Genomic DNA, 14,889 nt, shown 5'->3' with positions numbered 1-14,889 from the left:
TTCTTCTTCTTCTTCTTCTTCTTCTTCTTCTTCTTCTTCTTTTTCTTCTTCTTCTTCTTCTTCTTCACCTTCTTCCTCTTCTTCTTTAGATGGAGTTTTGCTCTTATTGCCCAGGCTGCAGTGCAATGGCATGATCTCTGCTCACCACAATCTCCACCTCCTGGGTTCAAGTGATTCTCCTGCCTCAGACTCCTGAGTAGCTGGGATAACAGGCATGCACCACCACGCCCAGCTAATTTTTGAATTTTTAGTAGAGACGGGGTTTCTCCATGTTGGTCAGGCTGGTCTCAAACTCCTGACTCCAGGGGATCCACCTGCCTCGGCTTTCCAAAGTGCTGGGATTACAGGCGTGAACCACTGCACCCAGCCAATCTCCCCCTTATTCTTAAAACTCCTTTCCACAATTTCCTTCTTACCTTGCTGTCCTCCTACTTCATGAGAGTCTTTTCCCTTTCATGTTGGTGTTCTCTGGTGATCTCTAGGTAGCTCTTCTGATTTTATTTTTCATACCCAATGTCTTCGACTCATGCAGTTTCAAAGGCTTTTTTTTTTTCTGAGCTCTGGACCCATATTCCAATTGCTTTGTGGAAGCCTTTCGCGTCTGCTCTGTGGATATCACATCAGCCTATCACTGATGTGCTGAATTTATTGTCTCTCCTCCAAAATCAGTCCTTCCTCTTGTGTTTCTGATTCTGCTTACCACTTCCACCACACACTTGATCTCCTATGTCAGAAATTTGGAAATCATCAGTAACTCTTTCACCCTTACCACACACATCACTGTCACCAAATTCTCCTGATTTTGCTTCTTAAATGACTCTCAAGCCTCTCTTTTCTTTCGCCCACCCATTTTTTCCTGCTGTGGTTTAGCTACTCATCATTTTAAATCTTAACTGATTTTTTGTACTGCCAGTTTCTTTCTCCTCAAGACTCATTTTATATATTACTCTAACAATTATCTTTAAGAGATAGTAATCTTAGGTCGCTTTCCTGCATATAATTCTTCAATAGTTTCCCATTATTTATAGAATAACAATGGAAAATAGTGTGTTTATGGTGTGCCAGGTACTGTTCTAATTGCTTTACATATATTAATTCATATGTTAATTCTCATGATAATCCTATGAGATAGGTAACTGTTATTATGTTTTTATCTCCATTTAACAGATGAGGAAACAAGGGCATAGAAAGGGTAATGAATTTGCCCCATTGGGGTAGGCAGTAAGCCCAGACAGTCTTAGTCCAGGGCATATGCTTCTAATTGCCCCTCTCTTCTGCCTTTTTGTTGCTAGTACAGAATTCAAGGTCCTTGCTGATCTGGTCTCCACTGTCCAATCTGCTTCACTTCTTGCTCTACTGACAAAGCACCCCCATTCCCCTGCCAAACTGGACCAATTGTCATAATCATCAAACATAGCTCACAACACTCTGTTTACTTTTACATATGCTAGTCTCTCTTGCTAGAAAATCGTTGCCCATTTCTCCCACCTGCATTCATGTATTTTGCTTGGTTGGTCAAGAGTCAGCTGAAGTATCACTTCCTACAGGCTCACTCAGGGTTTTCTCTTCTGCTCATCTTCAAATCTGGGGCACATTTCTGTAATAGAACTCTCTAATGTGGTATGCTTCATCTTCATAGGTGCAACAGTCCACACAGTGTCTTCTTTGTACAATTGTACCCAAAATGTTTATTGAATAAGTGGATGGATATTAAAAGCTATGGTAATAAGTTTATACTTAATTTGGGTTATGAAATATTCCATTTGTTAAACACTTGTCAAGAGGGTAATAGGATCAGAACTGCTGCTCACGTATTAACCTAGTGGTAGCATGAAGTGTTGATGGGACATGAAATGTCTCAGGCAGTGCCAACGCATTGCATAGTAAGGGCTTGATCTATGTGGGTATCAGTGGGAAGACAAAGGCAGGATGGATGTGAGGGGTGCTGTGACAGTTGAATCCATCAGACTTCACTTACATATTAATTCATAGAACAAATAGTTATTGAGATCTATAGGACACTGATGTCCACAAAGTTACTGTAGTGAGCAAAACACACAGGTTCCTAGTGTCAGGGAGCTGCTATTCCAGAGAAGAGAGATGAACAATAAACAAGTTTAAAAATAAACAGGAGTTTAATATCAGTCATGAGAGTTGTGATGGGGAAAGTATAAACAGTGTGATGTGGCAGAGTTTCTGGGATCATCTCTCTGATGTGGTGGTATTTTGGCCATATGGCAAGAAACTACCTGGAGGAGAGAAGTGCCACATGAAACCCCAAGGAAAGAACAAGTTTAGTGTGTCTGAGAAGCAGAAACAAGGCCAGAATGGCCAAATCATGGCAAACCAGGTGATGGTAAATGGGTATGAGGTCCAAGATCACATAGAGAGGTTTAGGCCACGGAAAGAAGTTTGAATTTTGTTTTAAGTGTGATGGTAATTTACTGACCATGGAGAGAGAAAGAACACTCATGGCTCTGGAACATTAGTAACAGTATTTATCAAAATGAGGAAGTTGAGAAGAAGTGCTAGTCTGATGGGGAAAAATAATTTCAGGTCGAGGAATTACTTGATGGCTCTGAAAGTGAGAAATGTGAGTTTAGGGACTGAGAAATTAGTCCCTCAAACTAAAATTCTCTTTCCTCATCAAACTAGTACTTCTTCTCCACTTCTTCATTTTGATAAATATTGTCATTTATATGTAGTCAGATTTCTAAGGAGGACAGTGAGGGGCTGCAAAAGAGAGAGAACTAAGGACAAAAGCCAAAGATAAAGCCTTAGAGAAGTGGAAATGATAGTAGAGGAAGAGTCCTCAAAGGAAATCTGTAAGGATAAGGAAGAGCTGGCCATGTTCTCAGACACAAGAATGGAGCCACCAGCAGAAGAGAGAAAATGCTGTTAGAAATGCACAGTAGGGTGACTATGGTTAACAATATTACATTTTAAATTTCAAAATAACGAGAAGAGAGAATTTTGAATCTCCTCACCACAAAGAAATGATAAATGTTTGAGGAGATGACTACGTAAAATACTCTGATTTGATTTTTTTTATACAATGCGTACGTATATTGAAACACCATACCCCATAAATATGTACAGTTATTATGTGCCAATTAAAAAAAAAGTTATAATGGACTAGGGATCAAGGTTAGCTGGGACCAGGCAGCAGCATGTAGGCCTTAAGGAAGCATGAACTGTCAAACTGAGGCTGCCTAATCAGAGCAGGGAATGTAGGCAGGGAGAACTTCAGCCAGTTATATTCCTAGACCCAGCCAGGCAGCCCAAAGCCCAGGTCTAGTTTGGTCATGCACCAGCACCAGGAGCTCATGCTGCCTGGCCTTCCTCAGTGAAATTGGCCTATAGGTCATCTCCCAGGAGTGATGTTAAGTTGAAGGAAGTTAAGGGGTGGTCCCTGGAGGTTGACGAATGTTTAAGACAGCCACTGTGGCCTCCTGCAATAATTAGTCAACAAGAGATGTGTAAAATCATTTTTGAGGATCAGTGAGAGCTCAGCTGAGGTTGGAAAGCTTTGCTTTATGGTGGCCCAGTTTCCATGGTTTCCTTTCTTATGCAGTTTGGAAGAGGGAGCAGAGAAAGCCAATTATTAGCTACAGTAAGTCTAGCCTGATGTTAGAAGCTACTATATGTTTTTTTCCCTGGTGCCACAATATTATTTTAAATTTTGTAGAAAAACTGACAGATTATAGGTAAAATTAAAAAATGTTATTTATTTATTTTTTTGAGACAGAGTCTTGCTCTGTTTCCCAGGCTGGAGTGCAGTGGTGTGATCTCAGCTCACTGCAACCTCCGCCTCCCGGGTTCAAGTGATTCTCTTTCCTCAGCTTCCTGAGTAGCCAGGATTACAGGTACCCACCACCATGCCCAGCTAATTTTTGTATTTTTAGTAGAGACAGGGTTTCGCCATGTTGGCCAGGCTGGTCTCGAACTCCTGACCTTGTGATTCGCCCACCTCGACCTCCCAAAGTGCTGGGATTACAGGCGTGAGCCACCGCACCTGGCCTAAAATTTGTTAATTTTTATATTGAAAAATTATATATTATTTCAGCCTAATTTTGAAAATCTGCAATAAGTGAAACCAAGGTTCTACATTAACAAGCCTACATCAATTTATATTCAATTCTAATTTTAAAATAAATGTGAAAATGTTGGATCACTTGTTATAATGACTTGGGCTCTTATCCTAGCAAGTATGTGCATTGGAGACCAAGAATGTACAAATAAATAGTAATGGTATAACACAAATTTCAAAATTTTTGAGTGACATGTTAACAATGCGAAGTTTTCCACTGACTGATATTTTAATGTCACACCCCAACAAACCTATAATTAAAGTTATCTTGGCATTTTCATCTCAAATCTTTGCGTTTGGGGGGTGGGCGGTGTATAATTCCACTTTTTAAATGAGCTTACAGATACAATTTGACATAAAATACAAAATCTTATTCTGGCAAAAATTTCCCCTCCACCTTTCTATCGTGAAATATAGGAATATGTGGCTTGTCAGTTTAAAAAGTTATAAAGGTATTTTAAAAGGGAATTGAACCTTTTGTGTTTGTTTGTTTGGATTTGTTGACCAGAGTGTGTATGTGAGAACTAAAGTCCAGCTATTGTACGATTCACACAAACATAGAGGTCATTAGAATGTCCAACAGGCAGTTTTGGAAGAAGGGAGTAGCCCCACTTACTATGCTCCTCTCCTTTTAAGAACATTAATTAATTTATGTTTTTCTTTGAGAGAAATAATACTTGCCATGTCATCATTCCCAGGAAAAATATTTGGGTCTATAGCTACACATTTTAAACAGCATATGAATAAGTGGAGCAACAGTACAAAAATAGAAAACAAGCAAGCATAGAGTCAAGGCAGTGGATGGAGAATCAGTGATCTCTCTTCTTGTACACTGTCTCCTTTAATCTTTTGAGCACAGAAATTTCATGTGGAATTCTGCCTTCCTTTCCTATGCATTCCTTATATATATATATCTTGTATGTATACATGTAACAGCAGGGCATGAATCTCCTGAAGAGTCATCTTCTACTTCCACTTCCTTGGGTACGGACCCTGACGTAGGAGGGAAAAAGCTTTAGATACTTTTGGAGCCAGGAGTTAGATTTCCCCCATGGAATTCAGAAAGTAAAAGGAAAGTGCTTGGGAAAAAATCTTATGCTGAGGTAGGGGGTCATAGAAGGGCCATTGAATTCTTACAGGAAGGTCATGGGGGCAGTGGGAGGAGTCATGGACCAAGGATCATTTGAAGAATGCCATCCTTTAAGGAGGTTTTCAGCACATCACTGGTAGGGAAACATCAATATGGTCTTTCTTGCCCAGACAATTGTAGGAAATGTCTCCCAAAACACTTCACAGCCCAGGCTGGGGGTGGGAGTGGGGTGAAAACTACAACAACCATCATTTATTCACATCAGATTATGTACTGACTCACACATACACATTCTTCCCAAAACTCTTGGTCGTCTTATGTGGGCAAGGGCTTTATTTTCCTCAAGAGGAACATTTTTCTTATAAGTCTCTTTCCCTCCTTCTCCCCTAAACTTATGCACAATCTAAATTCCTTTGAAATAACTGAGTCTGAGTCTCAAATTTGTCCAGACGTTTTACAGCTCACTCCTCAAATTCTCTGGTGTCACCATAACATACAACTAAGTATGACAAGGAGTGAAGTCAGGTGCTACCTTTGAGTTAAATGTAGTATTACTTAGTGCTTCTTGATAAACCTTTATGGCAAATTACAGGTTTCCCATTTCCCCAGTCGGCTGGCTATAAGATGTTGGGAGGGTGATTTTTTCTTTAACACAAGGCTCTTAAGAATTTGTAGCAATGTATTTTTAATACTGTCAATAAACAGCTTCCTCAAGACTCAGAGGGGCAATAATGGAAGCTGTTAACAAAGTGTGAAAAGCAACAGGCTAGCAAAGGTTAATCACATGGCTGCCCACTAGTGACCTCTACAGCCCTCAGTTTAAACCCAACAGCACTTGTAAAGACCAATCACGTGAATAATTTCCTGTCTGAGGTAGCCTTTATGGTTAAGAATAAAAGCGGAGCTGATTGTGAATGGAAACCCCCCGGCAGGGGAGGTGGTTATTATTTTTAAGCTGATCTAAACACCTGGGTTTCCCACTGGACCCTATTAAACTTCCCCCATTATGTCTAAATATTTCAATTATTTCTGCAGCAGTTGTGAATTAGTGCATTACTAAGGTAGGCAAGAACTAAGAAAGGGGGCACTTGACAAATGGCAAAGCCCCCCTTCCCCAAGGTGATGACAGTCAGGTAGGGAGAATCCCAGCCTTTGGGAAAGGATTTGGAGGGGTCATCCCTCCTCTGTAGCTCTCTGACCCCACCCCGCCTCAAGGAAGACCACACGTAAAGCCATTCAGACCAAGAAAATTTTTACTATTTTAAAGGCCTCCAGATGAGGAGATTCTTTAGCTTGCCCTGGTAACCCATTTCATTGTTTAACAGCCCTCACTATCAGCCAGCAGTTTTCCCATTGGAAGAACTTAAGTAATTTCTGCTGTGGTTCAGACCCATCTTCCCTGCCTTGTCTTTGGGTGGCTGTATTTTGCTGATCTTTCCACATTTTATTATCGACTTGGTTAAACATTACTCCTCTTCCAATAAAATTGCTCAAGTCTTTGAAGATTTTATTTTCTACCTCCAACTTACAGATCTGAACATATTTAGGTGAAAAGCCTTGACTAAGGCTCTCATCTTGTAACAATGAAATTTTTAGGTTCATAGCAAGGACAGGGTTTAAAAGCAGTAATAGGGCTTCAAGATTCTAATTTGGTACCTAGAATTTGGGTGGTCCTTTGGACAGTGGGTCAATGCATACTCAATGTTTCCTCTCTTCTCATTTGCATTATCTCATATCTTATTACATTTTTTGGTATACATTTTTCTTTTCTGAATTATTTTATAAGACCCCATAAAGGGCAATGTGTAGCAGAGGAATAAAAACAGGATATGGATACAGAGTCAGATGTCTAAATTAAGATTTTTGTCTCTATTTACTTTCTAAGAGAACTTACTGTGGTTGATAACTTAGCATAGAAGTTACCAACCACATTAAGATGTATTTTCCTAAAAGCAATACCTGTTTCTTAGAGTTGCTGTGAAGAAGAATATAGTAACTTATATATACTGTCCAGAATGTAGTGGACATTCAGTATGTGTCAGCTCTTGTTTCTTTCTTCTTTATTAGCAACCCTGAATCCAGTGTGGTGGCTTATACTTGATTAAAGATTCACAGGAGGCATTCAAATTTAGCATATTGGAGATTATTTGGTTCCAAGCAGCAAATCCACCACTTGAACTAACTTAGGCAAGAGGGGGATTTACTGTTTCCCCTTTCCAATCAGCAGCTTGTCTCAGAGATGCCTTCAAACAGGGGCTCTCTGGGGGACCATCACCAGGACACTCTTCATCTTTCTTCTCCACTCTTCTCCTAGATTCCTGACTGTATTTTCTCAGTTCCACTTCTACTTGGCTTGAAAGGTGATCTTCTGCTGCTCTCAGGCCCACATCTCTCAGCTTTACCCCTAGAGAGGGGGCTAATCCCCTCTGAGCTCCAGTTAGAAAACTCTGGGGGTAGGATTTGGTTTGGTCCAAATTGGTCATGAACCCATTCCCAAACCTATCAATTGAGGTTGGGAATTGGGAGGAAGAACTGTGATTGCCACTTTCTATTGAGTCATATGGTTGAAGTAGCGATAGGGTCAGTTTCCTGGAAGAAGAGAAGAAGTCATACTACTGTACACTAAGCCCATCCTCCTGTTAGCACATAGTGCTTAGTAAGCCTTACTGGAAAACAACAACAGCAAACCAGAATCATGAATAGACTCAAGGGACAACAAGATCGAATACTGACTGACTGACATTGATTTCCATTATTTGGCTTTCTCCCCAGGTCCCCAGGGCCCAGGCTTTAATTAAGTTACCTCTCCTTGGTCTACCTTCTCCAGGCTGCACCTGGTTCCAAGCTCACACAACCTGAGGCCTGTGATTAAAATCTACCTCTCTATCCTTCCCTAAAGGCCAAGCTATCTTTTGTGGGACCAAAAAGTTGACCTGATGAATTATTCTGTGTCAGTAGTAATAATATTTATGATTATAAGGCACATTCCCACGGATGATGTTAATATGCTAATGGGAAAAGGCATGTGAAAAGAAAACAGGCATTTGTGCAAGCGTTTTCTGAAAATGCTGCATCTAGCCCACCCCTGCCTACCTCAGATACACACAAACACATATAAACTTACGATGGCATGAACATCAGGCTAGGTAGAAAGAGACGGAAAGACTAATGGGAATAGATTATAAAGAGGCAAGGGTCTTGTGGTTATATCTGGAAATCACGCTATGTGGGAAGATAGCCACTTCATCTAGTACTATCCTCTGCTTTAGCCTTCGTGATTCTGACACTGTTTGTTCTCTTTGAAGTTCAGGATTTTGTGACATTTTATCAGGGATAAAAAATCTGGCAAAATATGGAGTTAACTGAATTTTAAATATTTATTTCTAGCATCGTTTTGCTTCATTTTTATTGGTTTTATAGGGCCGGTAAAGTAATTGAGTTATGAATATTTGCTTGAACTGCATAGCAGAGGCACCAGATCTGTCTGACTTGACATTACAAAGAGGAGTGGGAGAGAATGCCGGAGTGAAAGCTCTACGAATCCCTGAGAATGTTGCTTTTTCTCCTGTGTCACAGCTCTTCGTATTCATGTCTCCATCACTTATCTGAAGGCTGACTTACAACAGAATAGCATATATTCACATATCCCATTCCAAAGCATTCATTAAGTGCCTACTGTGAGGTGAGCACTGTCTTAGGCATGAACGATTCTGTGATGAGTTCTGAGATGAGTAGTACAGAGTTCCAGCATCAAGTTTCTTACAGGCTAGTAGAGGACACACGTAAGTAAAGAAATTACAAAATAGTGCCTGCTAAGCACAATAGAATATTCAAACAAAAGTGGTATGGGAGAGAGACTAGTAAACTGCACAGGGGTTGGGGAGTGAGAAAAATCTTCCAACGAGGAAGTGACACATGAATTTTATATCTGATGGGATTTCCAAGCACACTTGATGAGTCTCATTCTCCCACACTGCAGCAAAGGGTGATCTGATCCATACAGCTGTAGCTCTTCACTAATGATATGAGCCAGCATCCATTGAGAAATCTCTATTCCAGACACTGTCAGGGTGCCACATTTATGATCTCATTAAATCCTTACAACTCTTTGAGGGTGAGTGCTCTCCATTTTATAGATGAAGAACATGAAGCTTAGAGAGTGAAACTTGCGCGAGGTCAAACCATTGACAGGAGGTAGTGCCAGGATTCTAACTCAGATGGGTTCGACCCTGGGGCCCAGGCTCTTGCCCAAATAGTGTACATAATCAAGAGAGGCCTCGGGTACAGCACTTGGCACTTTAGACTTTTCACAGTGCTTTCACCTGTTTTGACTCTTTTGAACCTCTCTTAAGCATCCCAGGGATGACACTGGCAGGGCATTATCATTCCATTTGAAGACAAGGAAAATGAAGCTTTAGAGCAGGGAGGTCACACAGTCACACAGTTAGTAAGAGGGAGAGCTGGGCTAGGACTCAGGCTGTTTGACTTCTAGCGTAGTGCTGCTCCCTTCACTGCAGAATGAATGGAGAGTCGGCCACATGCACAGAAGTGATTGCTATGCTCCCCACCTGCTGCCCTGCCTTCTACCACCCCATGATCCCAACAAGTTTCTGTAATTGATTTTAAAAATCCATAGAAGGAGCAGAGCGCGGTGGCTCACACCTGTAATCCCAGCACTTTGGGAGGCCGAGGTGTGCGGATCACCTGAGGTCAGGAGTTCGAGGCCAGCCTGACCAACATGGTGAAACTCCATATCTACTAAAAATACGTAATTAGCCAGGCATGGTGACTCGTGCCTCTAATCCCAGCTACTTGGAAGGCTGAGGCAGGAGAATTGCTTGAACCCGAGAGGCGGAGGTTGCAGTGAGCCGAGATTGAGCCGTTGCACTCCAGCCTGGGCAACAAGAGTGAAACTCCACCTCAAAAAAAAAAAAAAAAAAAAATCCGTAGAAGATTACACAGACATGCAGGGATGAGGGAGCGGGAAAGATGTCTTCTTTCCTGCACCTGGTAGGGATGGGAAAGACCTACCTTGTATTCTTTCTCAAAAATTATTCTAAAGAAGGAAGAATGTAGGCTATTATGTCATGAGTCTAACATGTCACTGAAGAAAATTAGATGGGTCTTATATTTTTATTTTAAAGGGGCAATAAGAGGTGCCACCTCTGTAGATGACACATCATGAGAACTGCTAACAGTGTATCACTGAATGTCAATAAATCACAGGTTATTATCAATAGATTTGGGTGGTTAAAACACGGGCTGTAAATGATACTACGATGTAGGCTGAAAGATTAGCAGTACCCATTAGTCAATGAGGTGAGCCTTGGTCCCACCTGCAGTGCAGTATCTTTAAGGATTTCCATAGACAAAACTACTTTCTCTTTGTCAAGCAAGACTCCTCCAGGGTTCAAGGTCTCCCTTTTTGTATTTCACCGAAGAATTCCAAATAAACCTTCATTAGGAAAAAACACAAACTTTCTTCATGTGATTTAAACTGTTCACAGACTTTGAATGCTTAAATCTCACTCTTTTGAAAAAATATTATCTTATTGTTTTCTTGAAAATTTAATAGATAGCACTGAAAAAATTTTGCTCTAAGGAATATATGGGGAAAAAAAGACATATATGGGAGACCCAAACTTAATTTGTCTTTTACTATGACCTCAGGTTGAAGGCTGAGTTTAGTTAGATGGATTTCACAGATAGAAAAAAATATATGAGAAAACTCTGAAGGAAATTCACCTTCTTGGAAAGGTAAACTAAAGCACAGATAAATTCACAATATCAAATATATTACAAGTGCTCAATGGGATATGAAAAAGGCAGTATTATAGTAATATATGAGAAAAATGTTATAAATTGTGAATTGTTATACATATGTCAGGAATTTGGTAGCTCCCTGCCATTCTCTCTTTTGAGGTCACCCCATGGAGAAACCTTTCTCTAACTTCCTTATCATACTTCTCCTACCAGGTGGGCACTTCTCCATTGACATTCACATTATTGTATACATAGCATGGTCACTAAAGTCATCACATTGCATTATGATAAGCTGTTATTATGTCTTCCCCACTGGACTGGAGGCCTGGGAATTACTCATGTGATATCTCCATGCCTAGCGTAGCTGTGCCTGATGCAAAGCAGATACTTGGTAAGTATTTGTAGCCTTAACGATCAAAGAAGTGAACTTTTGGATCTTAATTCTTAAGTGGAACTCTGTTATAGACATCAGAAAATCTTTTCTGCTAAAGGCTTCTTTTTTGGTTTTAATTTAAATAAGACTGGGAAGACTGCTACCTGTGCCACTTGGAATGTCATAATGTACATGAGTTTATTAATTGCTCTGGAATATTTTTACTGTAAAATTTGTCCAACTTTGTTTAATCTAGCTGTACTAGATTCTGACCACAAAGTCATGTTAAGAAACACCTTGTAATATACCTGAGCAAATGCTGCTTTAAAAGTGAAATAAAAATATAAAATAAAATAAAATATGTCACAAAGTACAATTAATGCCAGATGAGAGCCAGACTCTACATGGCACCAATTTGAAAAGGAGAAAGATTAATATGGAATGAGCTGCAAAATCTTTTTGAAGGAAAATGGAAGCTTGAAAGATAGGTTTAATCTGGCTGGGTGGGAGGTAAGGAAGCACCATGGTTTTTCATCTTTTTTTCCTTCTACCACCTGATAAGACACACTCCAATTAACAATAGTGCCTTACTATGGGGTGAGGGTTTTGAGTTGGGGAAGGAGTTGTGAGTAGACTAAAAATGCTCTTCACTTTCTGAAGAGCTTCCACGGTAGCTGTGCATTATTAGAGATTCACCACTTTGAGGATTTTAATCATGGCAGAGGGAAAAGAACATGCTGTCTAACTTTTCTCCTTAACTTCCACAAGTTACCATGAGTGCAGGTAATTTCACTTCCATGATTAACCAAATTGTCAATTTTAAGGGCCTGCGAGGCTTGCAGGCTTTCAAAATGGGCATATTTTCCCTGGGACTGATGAGCATGTCCAATGTCCCTGGCTTGGGTCCCTTTTTCACTCTGTTTTTGACCAAAAGTTGTACACTTTCTAAAAAAGCATCACCTCCACCATAGCTCAAATTCTCCAGTTGCTCAAATAATTTCTTGTGAATAGGAATGTGCTGAGGCATTTTAGCTATATGCTCCCTCTCTTGAACTTGCCTCTCTTCTTGTGATTCATTTATATTTTCAGACCCCAAACAATGATTTAGTTAATTTTCATGTCTTACTAATTCCCAAATTTGGCTTTCTTGTTGTGCCAAAACAGTCTGTTTATGAATCCCAGAGATCCAGACTGAGAAAAGTGGTTATATTTGAAATAGGTTTTATTTAATCAGAGAATGGTGGCATTTGGAGTCATTCTGGGGGAGGGAGCATAGTCCTAGTGAGTTTCACAATCTTCTTCCCATTCCTTCAGATTTCTGTTTGGGTTGCCGGGTAGAATAATTTTTCAATAAAAAAGAGAGAAGTGTTTTTAAGAGTCCAAAGAGACAGCCCTACAAACACTTTCCCACTTTTCAATATGAATTATTTCCTTTTTGATTTTTTCAAAGCAAGCAGAGACCAGGCCAAGCTTATTTGGAGGTCAGTCTGAAAATAGGTGAATCTGGATCTCTCTAACAACAACAAAAAAGGCCTTTTCTGGGGCACTCAAGCACGTCGTTCAGAGCAGAGTGTGTGTGTTATTGTTCAGAGTGGATACAAACATATATGATAGGTCACATGTGCAAAGACCAAATCATGTTTATGTAGGGAAATAACCTATCCTTTACTGTGGAAATAGAAATCCCTGGAAGCAAAAATTCTTGGGAACAGAAATTGTGGTTTATACATGACCTGATCTGAGATGCGGAGCTTTTATTCTTTTTCTGGTTATTGTGTGTTTTGTTTTGTTTTAGTAAACCACAAAGGGTTTTACTGTAATACTGAGAATAGTCTGTGTATGTGCATTTATTTGTGTGAATGTGGTTACAAAAAAGCCTCATTTAGACTTTTTCTCACTTCTTTGGTAAAGGCCTGGTTGAAACAACTTCTTACAGTTTTCTTGGTGAGGACAGAAAACACAACTTCAAGCAAACGTCAGGGAGGAACTGCTTGAGCTCTCTAACAGCACACGCTTACAACTCACTTTAGAATGAAGTGTAGTGTGCAAACACCTAATTTTTACAAAACTGCTTGTATTCGGAGTTACTAATTACAAACCCTCATGCTCTCCCTTCTTTTTCTGTTCAAATCTGCAAGGTTATTTAATTGAAGTCCTATTTTGTGGGTGCAGATGCATGATGTGTTTGAATCATCAAACAGATTTAGTGTGTTTTGATTGTTGTGTGTGCCTCATTGCTATTCCCAGAATGTCGAGCGGAGCTTATGCTTCTCGGGAAGACTTGAAGCATGAAACGGTAAAAGAGTCCTTTCTTCTCCTCCCACCCCCTCGCCCCCCATTTTCGTTGAAACTTTGCCAATATCAGATCGCACTCTGTCTGTTGCTGCATTAAAATGAAGTCATTCCCTCCCACTTGCCACCTTCCCTGCTGCTCTCCAGCCCCACAATTTTCTTCCTAAGTGGGGAAGACTTGCTTGCTATGGATGAACATCTTTAGTTTTATTTTTTTTCCGCCTTTCTCTCCTTTCCATTTTCCTCTCCATTTCTCCCTCCTTCTTTGCGGTGGTTTTTGGATTGGGGGTTGTGAATGGGAAAGAGAAGGGGCCTGTTTTCCTTTCGAGGTGAAAACAGCCTTGGAACCGGCAGGTGCATGGCCCCCAAGCAGCTGCTTGTGACTTGCAAGCTGAAGCGTCTTACTTCCCCCTCCAAGCCAAGAGCACTTCATATAATCCTCTCATGCAATTCACACTGTAATTGCAGAAACCCCAACTGCTAGGGCTCATATTATTATTACAATTATTATTGTTGTTTTTCACTGATAACAACATCTTCTGCAAACAGGAAACTGTCATGTTAATTAGTTTTTGTGTAAGATGAGTTGCTTCTCTGGGAGCAAGATTTTTGTTGTTGTTGTTGTTGTTTTTGTTTTGTTTTGCTCTGAGCCCTGTCCCCTGGCCCCCTCCAGTCCTAACCCCCTTGAAGGCCACTCAGGGAGTAGCACATGTGGAACTTTTATGTGGTTCTATAGGGCCTTTTATTATCCTGTGGGCCTCATCCTCTTCTTAAGAAAGAGGCTGGTGGTTAGGTGCTGGCAAAGAAAATTATTTTCTTGAACACCAGCTTGTTTTCTCAAGGTTCTGCTTATTCCTTTGGTAATTATGAGACTAAAAGGTCCTTTTTCTTTTTGCTTTTTTTTTGTTTTACCCATGAGTGCTTTAGACTATGGAACAATCATTTCATGGTTTTGAGGAAGAAAGGGAGAGGCATAAAAATATGGGGAGATTCTATTTTTTTCATGACATTAAAAATGCTTAGACAATTAGTAAAAAATACTTTTATTCCTGATTTTAAAAAATCTGATATTTTGAGAGTCAGAAAATATCTAAACTATTATTGCCACCTGTGCTAATTTGTAATTTTCATCTACAACTTTGGCCTTTTTCATTATCAAAATCCAGCTATTCATAACCGCTGTCATGATTTTTATCACAGCTACATGCTACGAATACCTAAACTGTTGTTTAAATAGTATTTTCTTTATATGGACTTTCCTTTTAAATATAATCTACTTGC

The sequence above is a fragment of the Colobus angolensis genome, unplaced genomic scaffold, assembly GCF_000951035.1.
Source record: "Colobus angolensis palliatus isolate OR3802 unplaced genomic scaffold, Cang.pa_1.0 Scaffold245, whole genome shotgun sequence".
Lineage (NCBI taxonomy): Eukaryota > Metazoa > Chordata > Mammalia > Primates > Cercopithecidae > Colobus > Colobus angolensis.
This window is presented reverse-complemented; position numbering follows the sequence as displayed.